This window comes from Sciurus vulgaris (assembly GCF_902686455.1).
Source record: "Sciurus vulgaris genome assembly, chromosome: 12".
NCBI classification, from domain to species: Eukaryota; Metazoa; Chordata; class Mammalia; order Rodentia; family Sciuridae; genus Sciurus; species Sciurus vulgaris.
This window is the reverse complement of record NC_136473.1, coordinates 109,052,646-109,075,310: the sequence shown is the minus strand read 5'-3', so window position 1 is coordinate 109,075,310 and position 22,665 is coordinate 109,052,646.

The window sequence follows — 22,665 nt, the reverse complement described above, 5'->3', positions numbered from 1 at the left end:
TCTAAAAAGTTGATCATTCACAAAAGCAATGGGAACAAAAGCAAAATCGTAAACATCAACCTTTTCAGAACTCTGGATGTTAGGCTATGAGAATAATTTGAGCTGTGTTTACTCAAGAAAAATTACTGAATCTCAGTAAGAATATTGGGTTTGTGGTCTTAGCTGACCCCACTCCAATCCTCTTCTCTCTAGTCCACAATAGCCTTCAGAATCAACAACCTCACACCCACACCAGCTATGAAAACCAGCAGCCTCGCCACAACTGGAGAGGGTACAAAAGGTTTGTGCCTCGCCCACCATTCTTCAGGAAACCATCACGATTTGACCTGCCTGGCATCTCCCCAGACAAACATCGTTCATGGAATGCGTCTGCATTTGATCTGACTGGGCTCATTCAGTATAAACAGCTCTCTCCCCAGAGCACTTGTTAAAAACAGTCAGCAGCAATTGTTTAACTCTGTGGTTGTCTTAGGTGACAAGTCCAACTGTGGCAAACAGCATCTGATCAAAAAGCTTAAAAGGAAATTTTGAGGAATAAAATGACCACAGGACTTTGAAAGCTCTAGAATATATATGCCTGGGAATCTACAAGAGTGTTGTTCATGTGCAGGGCTTGAAATTTGCCAAGGAAGACCTGAGGAGGCCCTGATCACAGGCTTCCGTCTGACCTTGGGGCTCGTTGCATTCAGTAAGGAAGTCAAGGCAGAGCTGTGGACTTTGGAACTGTGAAGACATCACCACATACACACACAGTCGGCCACAAGACTTATTGGTTCAAAGCCCTTAAGGAATTCTCTAACTAGTCAATGGATGACACTAAGCTAACTGAACACAGAATTCAGCAGCCCCCTATGACATTACTACAGAAGTAATAAAATTAGTCCAGGAGAGTTACTACCTTAATAAAATAAAGCCAGTATCTCTAACAACAAAAAGTCTAACAACACACCCTAGAGGGCAGGTGGGTCTTATTTCCAGAGCTAACACATTATACGATTTTAAATGTTCAGGTTTCAGAGAGCATCAGCAGCCACTGGACCCCCAGTACATTCTAGCCAGTGCCACATGGATTCCAGATGGAGTATCTGGAACTCTTGGTTGCCATGACAACACTTGCAAGGATTCTTGTGGTTGAAAACTATCCAAAGCCCTTCATCTTTAGTTAAGGGGTCACATACGGGAGTTTCTTGTCGATACTTTGTGTGATCAACGATTATACAGAAATCACAGACAAGTAAGTGACTGTTTTGTGTTATTGCTGCTGCTGCTGTTGTTTTATTAAGAGAATAAAAACTGTAGATATATTTGAAAATTACTTCTCCACAAGCCCTTATCGACAATTCTTATCAAATTTACCAATTGGAAAAACTCATTTTCATGAGTTAATTCCCTAACTTCACACCACATGGTCAGGGTCCACCAGAGCCACAGAACCTCTGTGTAGAAACTGATCTATCATTAGATATAGCCTCACATTATTACAGAGGCTGAGACGCCCCGCAGTCTGCTGCCCACCAGCAGGTCCCAGGAAAGCAGTGGCATGGTGTGGAAGCTGGAGGGCCAGAGAGCTGATGACAGGTGCCAGCGCAGTTCTGACGGCCTGAGAAGCGGACACACACACTGGAGAGGGCTGTGCCTTGCTGAGTCCACCAGTTCAGATGCCGGTCTTGCCCTGACCAGTCCTCACAGGCTCAGCCAGAAATGATGCCTAATCAGATATGGAGAATCCTGGGTCAAGTTGACACAGGGTGTCTAACTTCTCTCCCACCTTGTGACCACTTCCCTCCTACCCAGCAGGCATTTAACTCTGGCACTCCAAAGCACCTGTAAGTTGGTACCCATCAGACTCATTTCACTCCAAGCAACTAAGATCTGAAATTGTGTTCCCTGCCAGAGAACGTATCCTCCTCCTCAATGAAGCTAGATTTCAATGAGTAGAGACACACAAGAGATCATCAAGTACTGGAAAATGCCCAAGACCCAATGAACATCAGTAAAAAATGGCCATTACTTATTAAAATAAATCACATATATAAAAAAGAACAGCTAAAAAGGTCATATGGGAAATACCCTAGACCTGTCCTAAAATTACTTTACATTCAGTCCTGTGAGAATTTTAAAGAGCAAACTTTGACTAAAGTCATTGACGTACATTTGATGCGATATGGAGTGCTTGGAGACAGCGATCAAAGTACTCCGGCTAAGAGACGGGCTGAATCCTGGGGAAGCAGGGCCTGCCTTGAACAGCCTCCTGCTCACCTGTGGGTCCAGAGGTACTTCCCTTCTTGGAGTCACCACCAGTTGTTCCTTGGGAGACGAGAACATGAAGAAGGCAGGGCAGCCCACTCAGGCAGAGCAACAGGAATGGGCTGTGCACCCCGAAGGACCCTCTTGGGCCCTGATTTTGAACCAGGAGAAGCCTGTGAGTTGAGTGAGAGGAAATCACACAGCCCAGCTGTGGTTGGCAGGGTGGCACAGGGTCCCCAGTAGTTCTGAAACCACCAGCAGGAGACCAGGAGCAACGTAGGGCTGATGAGCAAATGGACACTGGAGTTCTGGGCAAGGAGGAGAACTCCGCCCGAGGAACAGCAGGTGTCTGACCTGGGAGCAGCCGTCTGTGAGAGTGACACAGAAGGAGGCTCTCAACAAAGATTTTGCGAGAAAAAAGCAGAAAAGTGACATAAAAATGAAGGACAGTTAAGTAACTCTGGGAAAATATTGTCAAAAAGCAGATGAGTAAGCTTTTTTTTTTTTAATTGCAGCAATTTCGTTTATCTATAAAGTGAGCTCAAAGTAGAGACGTAAGAACTAGGGAAGAACTAGGGCAACCCTGGGAGAATTGGAAAATACTCTCAGGGAGCCGGGGGCTGTGCTGGAAATGGCCCAAGAAGTAGGCAGTGGTCAAAGCCTGGCCAGGGCGTGAAGGACAAGGCCGAGGTTAGACCTCAAAAGGAGGTCACCAAGGGGACCAAAGTGGCAGAGGAGAAGACACACTGAAGTAAAATTCTAATGAAGCTTTCTGTGAAAATATAAATTGCAAAACAGACCATGTCCCTAAATTAACTCAAAACCATCAGAGGAGAGTTATGCCGTGTAGAGTTAATCACTTCAGAGATAAGCAAAGGATCCTTGGGAAATACAGGAAAAAGAAAAGCTTCAATAAATCTTCTTGGAAGTAAATGTGGACAAGAACCACCTAAACTTAGGCTTTTCCGGGGGCAGTGCTAGATGGCAGTGAGGCTGGCCTCTGCACCCTAAGAGGAAAACACGGTGGCCAGAGATGCCCCACCTGCCAAACGTAACTCGGAAAAGCATAGCCGGCCATCTAACTCATGACAGGAAGTCAAGGGAGGTGATTCCCAGAAGCACCTCTAGATAAAATAGAAAATGAATTTCCACCCAACAGGGGTGAACACAGAAAGCCTGCCTGGGTGTCCTGAATCTATTTAAATGTAGCAGCACTAAGGCATAAAGGACAGGGAGTTTATTGTCACCAAGCTGAATGTAAATGTTGTAAACCTTGAAAGTATATGCATGACTTAACTAATAAGATTATGCGCAAGATAGAAGCTCTGAGGGAAGGTAATGAAAGTGCACTGATTTCCTTTTCACTGAAACTTGGAAATGATTAAGTAATCATTAAAATGAGCACAAAAGAATGAAGGTGTCGCTTAGCAGTTTAATCAACTAAAACCTCCCAAGGAAGAGGCAAGAGGAAACAAATCAGTCCCACCTTTGCTCACAGTTGGGAATCTACAGATTCTGAAGTTTTGAGAAACACTCTAAAAGTTGTAGTCAATCTGATCGCCAACACAAGAGCACAAACCTTTCACATTGAAAACACACACACACACACACACACACACACACACACACTGGGAAATGCCATCCTGTCTGCTACTTTCTGTTTAGTGTTGTTCAGTAGCATCCACAGTGAGCTCGTCTGCAGTGTGTGTGTGTGTGTTTGTCACACTAGCTTCGGGTGGGGGGTCAGTCCCACTAAGGGGAGGAGAGGTGGTGTTCTTTGCTGTTAACCAGTCTCCTCCTTTCTGGCAGTGAGTCGCCTCCAGAGTCTGCAGTCCCGTGTGAAATGGCACCACCTGGTATGTAACGTTCTGTAAGGACAGGGTAGTAACTGAAGTGTCCAGGAGGAGAAACAGGGTCACTGACTCTCTGACAAGATTGTCACAATGATCACTCACAGGTTCCAGAGTGGGTGGAAGGAAGCCAGGCGATGTGGTTGAAACTGCTTTGACCTGGTTTCCCTGCAACACTGTGCTTTGCCTGCCCTGGTGCCCGGAAGTGGACTTCAGCCCTGATGCAGAGAGTTGAGGCGTTGACCCCTCCGGCCTTTCCCACCCACCTCCATCTCTCGAGGCCCCTCGCAGTCTCCCATCTGTCACTCCCATCCTGGGGAACCCTCCTCAGCCAAGGCCGCCACTGCCCGACCCGATTACGTAATCACTCCCTTGCTGGAGAGTCTCATGACTTGCTGCCTTCCTTTTTTATTTATCTTATTCTGCATTTTTTCCTGGACTTTTGGACAGTTTTCTTGTCCATCATCCCTGTAGGACAGAGATTGTGATTACCCATCTTTGTGTTCCCTGAAGTGTGGCACAGTACTGTCATTGTGGATATTTATCTAGCTTTATAAAATCTGGAGCAAAATCTTGAGCCTTTGATAAGACCTACCACCATTTTTATATCTAAGTTTAAATTGACGCAGAAGACATGGGGAAAATTACCATAAGATCTTTCACCCTTAGAAAGAGGAATGGGCCAGTGTGGCTGCTAAGCCATTTGTAGACAGTTGACTTAGGAGCCCTAAGTCAAAGTCACTGATAACTAAAGCAAAACATCAGTAACTGTTGATGGACAGGCTCACTTTGCTAGCCATCACAGGAGGACACTTGACAGAGACCTGCTGTTCAGTGCTGTTTTATCACTTTCAAATCATTAATACCCTTAGAGCCCAAACGTGCAGCTTAGAATTTCCTTCACTCACTCGTTCATATATTTAAAAATATTTAATGAGCACCCACTATAGGCCAAATATTATGCTACCATTTTGAAACACAAAATAAAATAGAACTCAAACTTAGCCTCAACTTGCTTACAGTCCAATGGAAGAGAAATAAAACAAGTCAGTAATTAGAAATTGCTATCAACTAGGAGGAAGTTACCATAGGCAGGAGGCGTGCATACAGGGATCTTTCTGCTTAACTTCGAAGAAGACCTGGCTGGACTTCGAAGGTTGAGCGGAGAACCCAGATGAGGGTGAAGTGCATTCAAGGAGAAGGAGCCAGGGAAGGCACCGGGAAAGAAACAAGCAACCCATATTTGTAGATTTTATTTATGATTCTCCAGGAAGCAGAGACTTGCTTCTAGCAAAGTTGGTGGGGACTCGGGGTGGAGAGAGCTGGCTTGTAGAGGGAGGAGCAGAAATAGAGGGCACAGCGGGCCTCAGCTACCCCTCCGGGATCTTTGGACCTGGGGTGGCCTTTGTGTTGCTCCTGGAGACAAAGAGGTTAAGACTTTATGCCGGGTCACCCAGGCACCAGAGGCAGGTTGTCCCCGAGGGGACTCGATCTTAGGTGAGGCTGTTGGCCGAGAGGAGTTTTCGGAGCTGCTGACGCTCCAGCAGCTGGGAAACAGTGTTTCAGTCCTGAGGTGGAGAGGCTGGCCTTCCCAGAGGTGCACAGTATCCGCCCTGAAGACCATGTGTCTGGTGAACCCCGGGGTGCTGAGAATCGTGGAAGGGCCATGGGCACAGATCTGGTCGTGGAGGTTCTCTGGGTTTACTGAGAGGACAGAACTGTGGGACCAAGTGCACCAGGGGTGAGCTGCTCCGACCGAATGGAAGATGCAGAGTAACGGGCGGTCAAGAGTCAGCAGGCACGGGACTGATGGAGGGACCTGGGGACCACCGGCTGTTGGGAAGCCCTACGCATGCACAGGTCAAGTAGGCTCATGCTTCCAAAGCTTAGCAACCAGAAACGGGGCCACCCCGAACACGTAGCTGAGTCTTGCAGGGATGCTCCCCTAAGGGAGCACGTTCCTGGTCAACAGGAACGTCGTGGTTGCCACCTGTGGAGTCTGAAATCAAGACACACAGGAAGGAGGCAAGAATCATGCCAGACACACGTGCACGCGCGCGCGCGCGCACACACACACACACACACACACACACATATTTTTTCTAATTCCAGAGCTGCAACCCCAGAGAAAAGGCAGGGAAGATGAGAGGGGGATCAGGGACATGGAGATGCGAGAGAGAGAAAAGGGAATAGACTTCCTGGTTCCAAAAACAGCTGACGCGCAGGGGCATCTGCAGCGTGGTGGGTATGCTTCAAGCGCATTACACACATGGCTCATTTGACCTTCACAAGATCCCTCTAGGGTGAGTGCCGCTGTTACCCCATTTATAAAACGAGGACACTAGGGCAAGAGGTGACCTGCTTGTGGTCATGAAACTACAAGTGGCAACTCCAGGATACACACTCACAGTCTGGTTGCAGAGTCGCCAAGCTAACCATCAAGCTGTGTTGACCCTGAAACCAAAAATCTTGCTCGCCCTGGGGATCAATAAAGACCTGTGAATAAATTATGAAGGTAAAGATTTTAATAAACAGGATTGTCATTAACAGTAACACTGGGATTGTTTTAATTGCCCAAGGACATAGAGAATCCTTGGAATCAGAATAATCAGTAATAGAGACAGCCATCTTGCAGGAATAGGTGGGGTGAGGCAGTTGTCAGAGAAGAGGGACGGGGACAGCAGGGCAGTCACAGGAGGAAGGAGAAGACTTTCCTCCATGTACCTGGAGGCCGAGGCATCCCTGTATCTTCACATCTGCTGCCAGAAGTGCACAGGAAACCAGTAACAGCTGTGGACTCCAGGGATGGGACCCAGGAAGAGAAGCCAGATACGAGGGAGGACGTGGAGACGCAGTTCACCATCAGCCCTCTGGTACTGTTTTTAACCATTGGAACAAATAGGATCTGACACTTTAAAAGTCCATCCAGAGGGATGCTTGTATAGATAACCTAAGTGTCATTGCAGAATCAGCATCTAAATTTGCAATCCATCTCTCACTCAGAGAGGGCAGTATACTATGCATGTCTGTGAATGTCTTTCACCCTCGAATCCTCCATTTTATCTTAATTTTTATCCTGTGCCTCGTTAACCTTTATTCTGATGTCATTAAATTTTTTTCTTTGCATCTCAGCCACCAAAAATCCCTCTTTCCTTCTCCAATGAGTGCGGCAACTTAGTTAGCAAGATATGTAAAAAGCAAGATGATATCTTCCATGTGGATTTGAAACTGTTTTCCACTAGCAGCGATTGCCAAGTGGAGATTTACCATCAGAGGAGATGATCATACCACTTTGATCTGGTGGAATGCATAGTCTGTAACCATTGACAATAGGGTATGAGGAGTCCAATTAAAATCACGAAGTGCACAGTACAGGTAGAAAGCCTGGACTTAGTTCGGGGCATTCTAATTACAGAAGCAAACTCGTCACATCCACCAATTTGTCTCTAAGGCAAAACAGGAATTAATGAACTAGTTGCTAAGAGTGCACAGGAAGAACATGCTCCTGAGAAGTAAGAACTGCCTCTCGGTATCAGATTTTAGATTGTTTTTCAATAGCAGAGTCCGTTTCCCTTAGCTGTGAAAAAGGTCAAGTCCCGAAATAAAATTATCTTCAAGAGAATGACAGACTTGCTTTGTAAACACAGGAGTTGTACACACACACACACACACACACACACACACACACACACACTCACACACAAATGGAAATGGTCAAGTGTCTCTAGGAAACAAAACACACACTCATTTGGTGTAGAGGTCAGGGTTGAGTGTAAGTTGAGTTCCTGCTGGCCTTGGGGCACTTCCGGACCACTCAAGGTGAGGCAGGGAGAGAGGTCTGCATAATGACGCAGTCTTGGTCAAACTGTGGTCAGCTGGTCATTCCCTCAGTTCTGCCCACACAGTCTTACTGTCATCTGTGTCAAGGAAATTGCTGCTGCTCAGGACAATCCCATTCACACTGTAGGACGTCCACCTATCAGAACTGTGATCCTGGAAGGGGCACGATTTGGTTCCCATGAGCCACTCGCTACTGTTTAGGAGGATAGTCTCATGAGGTCATCTGCCTGCAAGGCTCTACTGATCCTGGAAGCAATGACTGGTGACTTCTAGAGCCACTCTGGGGTCTGGAACAGGAGGTCGTAAACATCAGCTGGATCTTGAAAATACCTGACTTACTCTTACCTTGATGTCCTCAGTCTTGAACGGGGATAAGAAAGGTTAGTAAATTCAGGGCTAATAAACCTTGTGTTGCATGCCTACATGCAGAGCTGAACAGGAATCTGGCCCGAAGCTTAATAAAGGAGACAGACACAAGAAGGAGGCAGAGATGCCAAGCTTCAGCCTGCCTTGGTTACCCGCCGGGCATCTGCAGACCTGAGTGAAGAGTTGGCGCTTTCAGCAAAGGCAGCCTCTGGTCCCGTTATAGCTGCAGGTTTCCACAGATGGCAGTGGCAGCGGCAGCATCCCACTAATCTCAGACTAGAGAAGATTGCTCAGATGCATAGCAAAGGATCCTCTTGTATCTCCTTTTTTATATATATAAGCAGTGCTAGGGATCAAACTCAGAGGCTTGTGCATGCTAGGCACAGCCGAACCACTGGGCTACACCCCCAGGCCCCCTTTCCCTTTTTCTATCTAATAAGACAAATCTCAACAATTATTCAAAAATGCATTGGCAATTTGATGTTTCATCTTGATCGTCAACTTGACCTGATTTAGATTCGCTTAGAAAATTGGTAAAGTGCACTTCTGGATGGGTCTGTAGGTTATCTCCAGGCATGACTGGCATGTGGGTCAGCACACTGAGGGGGTTAAACCTGCCCAGAATGTGGGTGACTCTGTCCAATAGGCAGGGGGCCTGGATGAACAAAAGTGGAAGTGGGGGCCTCATACACACTCGCAAGCTCAACTCTTCCTTCTTGCTGCCACCATAGATTGCAGGCTGCAGACTCCAGGCTCTTTAGCCTTCGAAGGTCAGGGTCCAGGGTGCTTCCAGGCCTTCCACCTCCGACTGGGGCTGCTCATCGGTCCCTCTTGTTCTGAGGCTTCCAGTCTTGGACCGAGCAACTGCTGGTTTCTCTGGCTTTCCAGCCTGCAGACAGCCATGGCGGACCCTCTGGTCTCTGGTGAGGCTCGCCAATCTAATGAATTCCCTCTTCTCCTCATATATATACCTTCTGTTGGAGCTGTTCCCCCAGAGAACTTCGGTCTACATTTGTCAAATTCTCTTTCTTTTGGCATTTTGACTAAAAGTGCTAAATTTATAGATTAGTTTACAGATCATGGACCTTTTTAAACTACTGTCTAATCACCAGGAACATGATTTTATTTCTTTCCACTAACTTCAATCTTCAGTTAAGTTTTTTTCTTCAGGCAAACATCACATATTTCTTTAGAGATATTCTATATGTTGTATGTTATTGAGAACAGAAAATGCAATTAGCAAATAATTTCTACCAGCATACTGTTTCTTTCTTTTTATTGTTATTTGAAGAGCAAAAGATTTTAGTTTTAGTTTTGACTGAGCCCATCTTTTCTTTTGCTTTTTAATTTGTTGGGTCTTGCTCTTGGTGTTGTATATTAAAAAAAAGAAAAGAGGGAAAAAAATTTTCCTATCCAAAGGTAACCAAGATTTTTTTCCTATGTCTTCTTTTAAAGATTTGTAGTTTTAGCTCTTTAGTTTATATCTATGATTCATTTTGAGTTATTTTTGTGTATGTGTAAGTCAGGGATACGTATTCACCTTTTTGCATAAAACATCCATTGTTCCACTCTTATGTTTTTAGCATATAATCTTATAGGACTGCTACCAGAGAACATGGCCTGCACGGTTTCTAATTTAGGGAACTTAAGGACACTATCTTTGTGAGGTGGATAGATGATCAATTTGAAACGCTTTTATGATTCTACAAAAGCAGTTTGTTCTCACTTAAAAATTCATGCAATATAGATGAGTAAAAAGAAATCACCACCCTAAAAATAGACATCACATTATTATTCTAGTCACTCCTCTAGGTTGTGAGTCTTTTTTCTCTAAAAGCGGATTTGAAGGCATCATTTGCATAATTTGCGTTGCTCCCTGGTACCACTGTGACTGGTGAATAATCCAATTGTGGCCTGATTCTCCAACAGTTGTCAGCTACTTTCTTTCTTTAGAAGCCTTTAGTATATATCTTCACCTCTAGTAAGTTAAAATTTTATAACTACGTGCCCAGATGTGCTTTTTATCCCAGTATCCACAGCACTCACTCATGTTTTTGATATAAAGATCTTGGCCATTTGGCTCTAGAAACTGCCTTCCACCACTGGTGAGGCAATTTTCTTCCTTACCTTCTCTCCATTCTTCCTTTGTGGAACTACTCTTAGACATCAGATTGCACATGTTAGGAAATCCTTCAATCTGATGCCTTTGGGTTTTGGGATTCCTCAATATCTGACACTTTGGTGGGGTTTGTTCTTTCTCTCAGTTCTGGGGATCAAACCCAGGGCCTCTGGATGCTACATCAGTGCCCTACCCACTAAGCTACACTGCCAGCCCCTCAGTATTTGAGATGCATGGAAACACACTGAAGGATCAACTCGGAGCAGAGCTAGAGTGTCTCCTGACATGCCTGGACTGAGATGGGTGTGGTAGTGAGTTGGCATCTGAATGCCGAGTGACGTGACAATGTGGGTCACGCTCTAGGAGGACTCTTTGAAAGAGCTAATGCCCTGAACAGTCATGCTGTTGAAATATATCTATGTGGGTCATCCTAATGCTACAATAAGTGTTCCTCCAATAGTGTTTTCATCATCTTCTTTTCACCATGACCAAAACACCCCACAAGAACACAGAGAAGGGAAAGTTTATTTGGGGTTCACGGTTTCAGAGTCTCAGTCCACAGATGGAAGATTCCATTGCTCTGGCCCAAGGTGAGGCAGCACATCATGGGGAAAGGGCCGAACAGAAGACAGCTGCTCAGCTCCTGGAGGGGTCAGGAAGCAGGGGTGAGGGGGAGAAGCCACAGGGAAGACGTAGCGTCCCAGGGCACACCTCCAGTGACCCACCTTCTCCAACAATGCCCCACCTGCCTACAGCTACCACCCAGCCAGTTCTCTCAAACTGGGGTGGACTGATGATAGTTCCCACAATCCAATCATTTCACCTCTGAACATTGCTGCATTAACACCGGAGCTTTTGGAGGAAGCCCCACAGGCAAACTTTAATAAATAGTAATAGGTTTTTAAAATGTGGACACACTCACTGGGCAGTAGTGATCAGTAGTCACTGTATTTCCTTCTAGGGTCACCAGACAATTTACAGTTCTTCTAACCTTAGACTTGATAAGTCAGTGTTTCTGCCTCCAACCTGACCAGATAACTGTGGTTAACAAGGATAACAACCTAGACTTTTTCTGCCCATTTAAGATTTATGGTATAAAGGGATACTTTTCGACCCTGACTGGAGAAGCTATTTGATTAGTAGTTATTCATAGATAATACTGTCATCAGTGAAGACAATAAAAGGCATGAGAGAGAGAAAACTGAAGACCTAGAAAGACTGGGTAAAGTTGATTTGAAATTGTCCCCAAATAAGTGCCCATCCTTTATTTGGCAGAAGAATACCCACAAATGAAGCTGTACTCACAAATCAGGCTCCCTGAGAAAGAGAGAAGCTTGTTAACTGAAGGCAGTCGGTGGTCCATGTTACTGTAGGTCAACGAAATGACAATTTTTTGCTGTGTAAGGAAGTAGACAACACAGTGTTGATGTATGATACAGTTTTGCAGCTGACCTATAGTAACCTTGTGGTCCAGAAGCTGTTCATCCTATATCTGGAAGTTGGTCCCCTCCAACCAACAGCTGTCCATTCCCCTCCTCCTGCCAGAGCCCCTGGTAACCACCATTCTTCTCCTGGCTTCTAGGAGTTCCATTTTTTAAATTATTTTTTTATTTAGCTTTTAATTTTTTACAGACTGCATTTTGATTCATTGTACACAAATGGGGTACATCATTCCATTTCTACGGTTGTACACGATGTAGATTCACACCATTCGTGTAATCATACATGTACATAGGGTCACGATGTCTGTCTCATTCCACCATTTTTCATACCCCCTCCATCTCATTTCCTTCTACATATTCTAAAGTTCCCCTTAGCATCCACACATAAGTGAGATAATGCAGTACTTGCCGTTCTACGTCTAGCTTATTTCACTCAGCCCAATGTTGCTTCCAATGGGAGGATTTCCTTCTTTTTTGCAGCTCAATAATACTCAACTTTTATTGTTAATAATGCTGTAAGATAACATGGCAGAGCAGATACGGTTGAGATTCTGGTTTCAATTCCTCTGGAAATACACTCATAAGTGAGATGGTTGGATCACAGAGCAGTTCTATTTTTAATGTCTTTGGGAATCTCCACACTGTTCTCAGTAATGGCTGCTCCAATCTACATTACCACCTGCAATGTGCGAGTATCTTCTCTCACGAACTCTCCAGCACCAGTTGTCCCTTGTGTTTATAGAAAAGCCATCCTAACAGGTGTGAGGTTAGATAGTTTGCTGTGGGTTTGCTTTGCATTTCCAGATGATGAGCATTGAGTGTGTTTTCATATGCTGGTTGGCCATTTATATATATGTATATATATTTTTGGGAAAATGTTTATTTAGGTCCTTCACCCATTTTCTAATCAGGTTATGTTATTTTTTGGTATTGGATTAAATTTCTTATATACTTGGGGTAATAACACTTTATCAGATATGTGGTCTGCAAATATTTTTATCCCATTCCACAGTTTACCTTTTAATCGTTTGACCCATTTCCTTTTCTTTCCAGAAACTTTAATTTGACAAAATCTCCTTTGTTTCTTTTCATTTTTATTGCTTATACTTTTGGCATCACCCCTTCTCCCCCCAAAAAACACAAACCAATGTCAAAACCAACAATAAGTTTTTTCCAGTTATCTTTTAGGAGTTTTACAGTTTTAGTCTTACATGTACGTCTTTAATCCATTACCATTTAACTTTTGCATGTGGCATAAGGTAAGGGTCCAAGTTCATTCCTTTGCATGTGGATAATCCAGACCCCCAAACGCCCTTTTTTGAGAGCACATCCTTGCCCCATTATGTGCTCCTGGCACCCACCATCTATGGGTGGGTTTATCTCTGGACTCTCAATTCTGTGTGGTCTATGAGTCTGTTTCTACACTCAGTCATGTCATTCAAATAATAATATAGATTGAAACCAGAAAGGGTGATGTCTCCACCTTTTACTCTTCATTCTCTAAATTGTTTTAGATAATGGAGGACTTCTCAAGCTTCTTCTCAAAAAATATAAATTCCTAATGGGATTTCTTTAATTACAACTTTTTAAAAAATTTTTTATTTGTTCTAATTAGTTATACATGACAGTAGAATGCATTGATGCATTCTGATAAATCATACATAAATGGAGTATAATTTCTCATTTTTCTGATTGTACATATTGTAAGATCACGTTGGTCATGCAGTCATATATGTACACAAGGTAATACTGTCTGTTTCACTCTACTGTCCTTCCTATGTCCATACCCCTTCCCTCCCTTCACTCCGCTTTACCTAACCTAAAGCAACTATTCTTCCCTAGCACTCCTGCTTTATTGTGAATTAGCATCCACATATCAGAGAAAACATTCAGCCTTGGTTTTTTGGGGTTTGGCTTATTTCACTTAGCATGATATTCTCCAATTTTTAATGGTTATAAAATCAAGTTGTACAGCCTCCCATTGACCTGTATGTGATTCTCACTCTATAGTGTGAATGCAGTCATTCTTCTGTAAGACCCATCTTAAAATTGCCCTGCTGGCCTTTTTTTTAGGTAGACTCTACACCTATAGATTGACTTGGCAGTTACAGAAGTATATGGAAGGACACCTGGTAAAGAGCATCCCTAACATGATACAATCTGCAAATGCTAATTAGGGAAGCACAGTGGCTGGCTGTACAGGCCATCATTTAGGCCAAAACACTACTGTGGGATGGAATTAGCTTTTCTAGTCTCAATACTTCTACAAACTCTTGGGATTAGTTTCCAGTCTGTTTTGGTCCCTTTGCTGTGTATAGCAGGGACTATACAGGATGTTGTCTCACTGGTTTGTAATTGCTGATTATTTATTTATTTATTTATTTATAACTGGGGATTGAACTCAGGGGCACTCGTCCCCTGAGCCACATTCCCAACCCTATTTTGTATTTTATTTAGAGACAGGGTATCCTCACTGAGTTGTTTAGCACCTCACTTTTACTGAGGCTGGCTTTGAACTCTAGATCCTCCTGCCTCAGGATCCCAAGCTGCTGGGATTATAGGCGTGCACCACTGAGCCCAGCAACTGCTGATTTTTTTTTCGTGGCCCTTAGGAACATGAAGCTTATGAACTATGGAATGTATATGCAGACCTGCTGTGTCATCAGTCCATAATCCTGGCCATAAACTCCAGGTAACATAACCCTCTTTATTTCACTAATTGAAATGGTACATTTTTAAAAAAAATAATTGTGAGAAATAAAAATTGACTCAAGATTCCATCATCCTGATTCAGCAATTATTCTTTCTTATGTTCTCCCCAGTAGTTCTGTATCACATGGCTAAGCAGATGGTCCTTCTAGTTGAGGATGGGCAGTTTTCCCTTGTCATTACCTTGAAAGATGCATCCCAATATCAGAAATATTAAAATATTAACAAAACATAGCACTATTGACTACAGAAATAGTGGTACCAAGCAGTTAAATGATCTAAAAGCTTAGTGTGGGTTTTTGGACTTGATCTTTACATTATTGTGTTCATGGAGAAATAATGTAGATCATATTTATGAATAACTTGATTGCTTAATATTGAAGGCATCATTGCTAGGAGAATATTTAAGACTCATGTGTCATCTGGGTTTTACCTTCTAGTATACCCTCTCTTATCATTAAGAAAAAAAAGTCCATAAAGTCAGGTTACATTCAACCTCTCATCCATTTAATAGTTTTACCTTTTTCTTGTCAGCTTTGTGGATCCCATACTGCAGTATGAAACTCAGCTGAAGATAACCGAATCATCCTTTCGAATGCTATTCGCTCTACCAAGTTTTGAAAAGTTGAAAGCATTGGGGATCAGAAGTGAGGACCTTGAGGACCAGGAGGTGAGTGAGACCCTTCTTCCTTCACTTGTGCTGAGACTTTGCTCTGCACCACAGTGAAGCTGTAGAATGCATCTTAGAAGGTTCTAGTCTTTGTTGCCTTCTCCTCCACTCCTCTTAGATATCACAGAATTCTTCAGCACTAACCTACATCCCTAAAGTCCTTGTGAATTCTGTGAGCCATGGAATTTAATGGATCAAATAGGGGTTATAGAATGATGAAGGTGTGTTTGGTGAACTGGTTTCACAAGGGCAGGGAGTTTACTGAAAAGTATTGCAAAAAAAAAAAGATTACTGAGCAGAGAACGACAAAAGTAGGAAGAGTCCCATAATAAGGTTAGGAATATCTGAGGTCTCTATTTTCTTGGCATTGCTACACAATGTGCTTCATCTCCAAGCTGAAGAAGCAATTCATGGCTGTGGTATTGGGTAAGCTTTTATCCATAGAGCCACCTCACTCCTTTTTTATCTTCTGTTTATGGGGAGAATTTAGGACACCCAGATGCAAAACTGTATATCTTTGATACATTCTTATATAAGGTTATTGACTGGTTATGCATTTTTTTTTTGTATTTCAGAGTTTATACCAAAATATTTTACACATATTTGAGGACACTCTTCTGATCTTAGTGTCTAAAGACCTCTACAAACTACAGCTCCTAAGGGTAAGAGGAATATAAAGAGCTCACTATAGTTCACTTACTTCTAATTTCCCATATTTACATCTACTTCTAGTATTTGGTGGCTGAAATTTGTTTCTAGTGGAGTGAAATTACTCACAAAACAAAATCACTCCCTTTAATTGAGCTACAGAAATGTACGTTTAAGAAATCAGTTTGGAGAGGTGGCATCAATACCACTTGAGAAGGCAAGTCTTATGTGGCAACTGCAGGTGAACATGGGATGGAGTAGCAGAAAACAGTGTTGGCCTAAAATGCCTCCAAGTCCACAGGACAATGAAGCACACCATGACCTTTCCCTTGCGGCAACTCTGGGCTGAGGGAACCATACAGATCCTCTGTCCTCATGCATACCACATTCTATGGTTTGGATATGCCCCCCAAAGTCCATATGTTGGGATCTTAATCCTCGATTCAACAGTATTGCAGGGTGAGACTTTTATGAGTTGTTTAGACTCTTCCCTCATGAATGGATTAATGTCATTATCATGGAAGTGGGTCCTTGATGAAAGGATAAATTGCCCCCTTCCCTTCTCTTTCCTGTGGGCTTTCTTCCCCTTCCGCTTTCTGCCATGGAATGATGCAGCAAAATGTCCCTCACCTGATGAGGGCTCCTTCATCAGATAATTGGACTTCCAGTCTCCAGAACTGTAAGAAATAAATCTCTGTTCTTCACAAATTACCCAGTCTCAGATGTTCTGTTCTAACAACACACTTGGCTAATAGACAAAATGAGTAGCAAGAAGTGAGACTGTTCCTCTCACAAATACCTGAAGATGTGCAAACTGTTTTGGAAGTGGGTAATGAAGAGCCGAGGTGGTGTGAATGGGGCACTAAAAGCCATTTTGTTGAAGAGTCAGAAGAAGACAAGGGCCGTAGGGAAAGCCTGGATCTCCTTAGGGAACCACATAAGGGGTCATGAGCAGAATGCAGGCCATTCTCAGGAGGTCTCTGGAAGAGGTGAGGCACCAGACATTGGAAAGAGGAGTGAAGGCCACCCTCCTACACAGCGTCAGAGAACTTGGAAAAACCATGTCTGTGTTCCAGAACTTTGGGGAAGGCAGAACTTACTGATGAATAAGGACACCTGATGGAAGAAATCTCTACTTAGCAGAGCGCCAGGTGCTGCGTGGCTTCTCTGGATGGCTTACAGCAAAATGAGACAAGAGAAAAGTGGCATAAAGGTGAAATTTATAATCAAGGAGAGCAGAACGAAAAGATTTGGGAAATTCTTGGCCTGACCATGTGAAGAATTTTTTAAAAAAACAAGTTTGAGAGAAAACATTAAGGGTGTATGTGGCCAAGGGACCATTTGCTCAAGAGGTTAACATGCATGAAAGCCAGGTTCTGGTCATCAATGGGGGAATGACCTTGGAGGCACTTCAGAGTAAGGTTTCTAGAGGTGCCCACAGGACCGCAGTGCTCACTCCTCTGCACCAGCTGGTTACTGGCCCCTGAATTCCTGGCCAGGACTCAGGGAGGCTCAGGTGTGGCTTGGCTCACTGCTCTGGAAGTCACAAGCCATGAACCTTGGCAGCATGCTTACAGTGCTGATTCTGCAGGCACCCAGAACGCATGAGCTGTGAAGCCATGGTGGCCTCTACTTAGATTTCAAAAGATGTCACAGCCAGCCTGAAGGCCCAGGCAGAGATTGGTCACGGGAGCAGACCACTGCAGAGAGCTCCTGCGAGGGCAAGCCTCGTATAGTTGTGCAAGCAGAAGCCCTCTCGTCCACGCAAGAACTCACTGCATCGTCAATGTCCCAGCCGGAGAAGACTGCGCTGGGTGTCTTGGGTTCTTCAATTCTGCATTCCTAATATGGTGGCATCAGGAGCCAGTGGTCTAATATTACCGGGAAAACATTGACTTACCCTACAGAAGCATCCATGAGTTGTACAAACCAAAGTAAAGAAGATGGATTGGTATCCTTGAAGACAAGAAAGACCGTGAAGGAAAGTAAAAATGGATTGAGCTAATTTGTGAATTTGAGCTAAATATTTTTATGCATTTGAAAATGTTATCCTCGTAAACTGTTAAAGGGATTATCACTCCCCCTCCCCCTGCATGCCCTGCTAACTGTCCCAGGTCACAATCAATAGTTCCTATTTTTTCTTTCTTTGAAAATGGGGACTGAACTCAGGGGCACTCAACCACTGAGCCACATCCCCAGCCCTATTTTGTATTTTGTTTAGAGACAGGGTCTCTCTGCGTTGCTTAGCACCTTGCTTTTGCTGAGGCTGGCTTTGAACTCATGGTCCTCCTGCCTCAGCCTCCAGAGATCCTGGGATTACAGGCCTTTGCTGCTGCATCCGGCTTCAGTAGTTTCTGTTACTGAACATTTCATGTCGGGTCCTGAGGATATGAGTACAATTTGTAGTCCCTAAATTGCCCCATGAGGAAGCTACTATTATCTCTTCCATTTTGGAGAAAAGGGAGGAAACAGAAGAGCAGTACCATTGTGGGAGAGCCACCATTTCTCGGGAGCCAGTTCCTTAGCCACTTTGTTCTTAAAGCTATCATGCCTGGGAACTCCCAGATCCTCAAAAAGAGCTGAAATCTCACTCCCAGAGAAGGCAGAGTTTGACCCCTGACACTTAGAAACTCTTCTGCTTAGGAAATGCACTTCAGAACAGTGTGCCGCGTGGCAGCAGAAGAAGAGGAAGAGATTGGGCCAACCATGGGCAGAAGTACAGTGGACTCTGACGGGTCGCCTAAGAAGACTGCGCCCTTTGGCATGCGCAGTCTATTCCCTTCCCAAGGTGGGAAATACGCCCGGTTCATAGGATTCAGAACAGAGAGAAGGCACTGAAAGACAGATTTGAATGTAAACTAGCAAGAATTTTCTAACTGAACTGCCTCCACTAACATACTCTCTAATCAAAGATCAGAACATTTCTGGGTGGTGAATCTGCAGAGGAATTGGTATCGCTGAAGACAAGAAGAGGTAACATTTCTGATCAGATAACATTTTAGTTCTCTTTTAAAGCCAAAGAGCAGATTCCATGATCTTTTTGAGAAATATTTGTACTTATAAAAGAAGACACGAAAGAGCTGATGATGGCATCCCTACCCATGCCAAGCTTTCACGGTGCCAGGCAGAAATGGCTGGTACCGTGTATATTAGTCAGTTGTTGAATAGAGTTAAATACAATAAGACCCATATATAGTTACTACAGTAGATGAAGTAGTATACTGACTGTTGTCCATATTTTTTAGAATAAAATTAGGTTAAGCATGGATTAATCAAAAGTGCATGGGATCCCCAAACTGGTGAAGTTAGAGATGAGGAGGGAGGTTCCTTAGGAAATGGAAATACCATGGTTCTAAGATGACTCGGGTGTTCCCGACAGGAAATGACTGTGTGGATGCATCAAGAGCGTTGGTACCTGCAGGAGGAAGCAATGTCGGTCATCAGCAGGGTGCTGGGATTTGCATCTAAGAAAGTCACAAGAGAGGTAAGTCACACTGTCAATAATGACCCGGTACTGAAGACTGCCTTTCTAGGGTGCTGCCTGCCACGTCCTAGGTCTCAAGAGTGCTGGGCACCTGCATGGTGTGACCATGTTGGTGCTTGGCAGTATCTGGAAAGGAGTCAACACCCCACATGGCTTTAAGTCACCAGAACAAAATTTCTCAAAAACAGGTAAAGCAGCACTACACTTTAGAGAAGCAGCATGAGTGTGTTGACACCAGGCTTTGCTGACCCTCTGGAGTCTCCTCTGTGGACCACAGAGGACATTATTTTCCACCTTTATCTTCCTCCATATACTCTCCGTTTATTTTCCAAAAGTATTTGCAAATCATTATTTATCTATTTTGAATTTATACAAGCAATTCTTGAATACATTAGAGATAAAGCCTACGTCTTCCTTTTCTTTCCCCACCCCCATTCCCAGCCAGCTGGTGTGACGTGTGTCCAGTCAAACCACACTGTCTACACCCACGTGTCCCCACACACTGAGACACAGCTTTATCACTCATGCTTCTGGACTGAAGTGACATCATATTTGCATGGGGTGATGCAGTTTGCTTTCTTCACTGGACAACATGCCCCGCTGATGTGTTCATGTTAATATATGCAGCTTTATTTCATTCTTTCTAACACAGTCTCTACAGTTTTGCTCTATTACCATCTACTGAACTACTCTTCCATTGATGAGTATTATGGCGATTCTTCAGGTCTTCTGCACTGACATAGCTTCCTTGGCTCTCAGAAACGTCATGCCATGCATCGCTCTTGTGCCTACTGTTCATTCAGTCTGTTTCCCAAATCATGCTACACAGAATTTTTAAATATCCTGTACCAACAGCTTCTCTGATGACTTATTTCTGGAGCAGTTAAGTGGAAAGGAAATTGGAAATAAGCCTTTGTGATGCTACCCTCATGTGTCCATCTTCTACCACCTGTATAAACCCCAGATGGATCAAAACAAAAATATCTAGATCAGCCTTAAAAATAGCTGAATGGTTACTGTGGTATTGAAGTCAGCTGGCAGCATAACAGAATTTACTTACACAGGGGAGCACGGTCCACAATGTTTGCCCCATGCTATCCTATTCCAGTGCCCAAAGAGAGATTCAGTGGCTCGGGTAATCTCTTGATTCTCTGATTTGGGAAGGCAGCCCTGCCCCACAACATCTCTTACTTCTAAAATGGCTTGGGTTCTATACAAATATCCAGAAGGCTCAGCTTGGAAAATCTTGCAAGTGGGGCTTGGGATTAAGTACCACTCGAGTCTGTTTTCTGCACAGCTCCCAGCACAACAGTGAGTACTTGATGCCAACTATTTGAGGAGGGCTATTTGCATGCCTCTGTCTGCATTTGGATGCCTGCATCCTAAGTAGGCTTTGGTAGCATTTTGGAGTTGCCTCTTTTTGTCGCCCCTCCCTCTTGTCATTCCGTTACGAAAGTAAGGTTCATTCCCCTCACACCCAGGCTCTCTCCACGAGAGATCCAATGTGTAAATCCAGGTGTGTAGTAGAAGACTTTGGTGCGTTTGTCGAGGATTCCTTGCTTTGCCAGATTTGACAGCCCAAGTGGGATTACCAGCACCTGCGCTCTGCAGTGCTCACTAAGCGCCACCAGGTGGAAGCACACCAGCATTTTTCAGGACATTGAAACAATCAGCCAGCACACCAGTCATGGAAGCGAACACTTCATTAAGGAAGCTTTCTTATTAAAGTAATGTCTTCTGAAATGATTAGCTCAGTGAAATCAATTGGGGGAGGGGGTTATAGGACAAAAAATTCAATAAATATTGTAAATAAATTAAGCCGAGCTTCCACAGGCCTGATCTCTGTATCACTGTGTCTGACACAAAACAGACAATATTTTTTTCTGTTCTGCTCTAATTAAATATCTACCTATTCTCTACTCTCGTACTATCCATACGATGGAAAAAGACATTTTCTTCATAAATCATCCTTCCTAGGTCCTGCTCAGCCAGAGGCTCTTGTCCTAGTAAAGACTTCTGACTATCATTTGTATTTTGTCAGAAATATATTTTTAAAGTGATAATTCCCCTCACATAACCCATGTGCCCATCAGGGTTGAGAAACTCCTACACTCAAAGATTATTCATCTCTTCAAAGTATTCAGTTTTCAACAGGAAAAGAAGTGTGAACTAAACACATCATCTTATTGCATTCAGAGATTTTTGCTACCTTTGCTCCTTTGGCACATCAGCCTTTAGAACTGGATGGAAGATTCCCAGTTAAATCTAACAGGTGGTCCCTCTGCATTCATCTCCTCTCCCTCCAGAGTCATCACAAAATGATGGTAACAGGATTTTAGAAAGTATAAGTCCACAGCCACAAAGAAGCTTGGTGAAGGATTTTCAGTGGACGGGCAATGTCACAAACTTCTGGAGGACAGAGGAGATAAAGATGGTAACAGCAAAGTCTGGCCATGGAACCAAGGCAGTAGCCTATGACACTACTAGGGTAGGACAGCTGAAAGGGGTCCACGGGGTCTGGAGCTGCAAAAGTCCAAGCGATGATGAAGGGAGGGAGTAGAGGAAAGGCTGAAGGCATGCCTGTTTGGAGCACTCATCAAACCTCAATCAGCACAAGCAGAAGTCTCGGTGTCCCCTTTCCCCGATGCACAATGAGTTTATCAGACAGAATTGGAGGACTTCTCCCGACCCCCTCCCCCAATTAGTATGGTTTGGATACAGAGAGCGCATGTGTTGACAGCGTGACCCCAGTGCACAAGGTTCAGAGGTGGGTCTGCAGGCGATGATCAGGGCTCTGACCTCACCAGCGTGGATTTGCTGGATTCACCCATGGATGGCCGAATGGACTGCTGAGTGGTAAGTGTAGGCGGGGAGGTGTAGCTGATGCAGGGCATGGCCTTGGACTCTCTCTGTCCCTCCCGTCTCCTCACTCTACCTTCCAGCTGGCCCTGAGCCGAGAAGCTCTCCTCTGCCACAGCATTCTGCCATTACCTCTGGGCCAGAGTTGACCGGCCATGGACTGAATCCTCTGAAACTGTGAACCCCCAAGTGACTTCTCCTCCTTCTCATCGGATACTTTAGTCACAGAAATGAAAAGCTGACTAACACAAAACCATTGTAAGTTCTCTGAAAAGGAATTACACATCCTGTTTAAACTCTGCAGGAGGACCCAGGCTCCACTCTCAGCCCCCCTGAAGCAAGGTGTGTCAGCTGGCAAGCCTGGCTACAAACCAGAGGCACTTTGTTCTCAAACAGGAAGAGACACCAAAATTTGCCAGACGTTTGAGAAA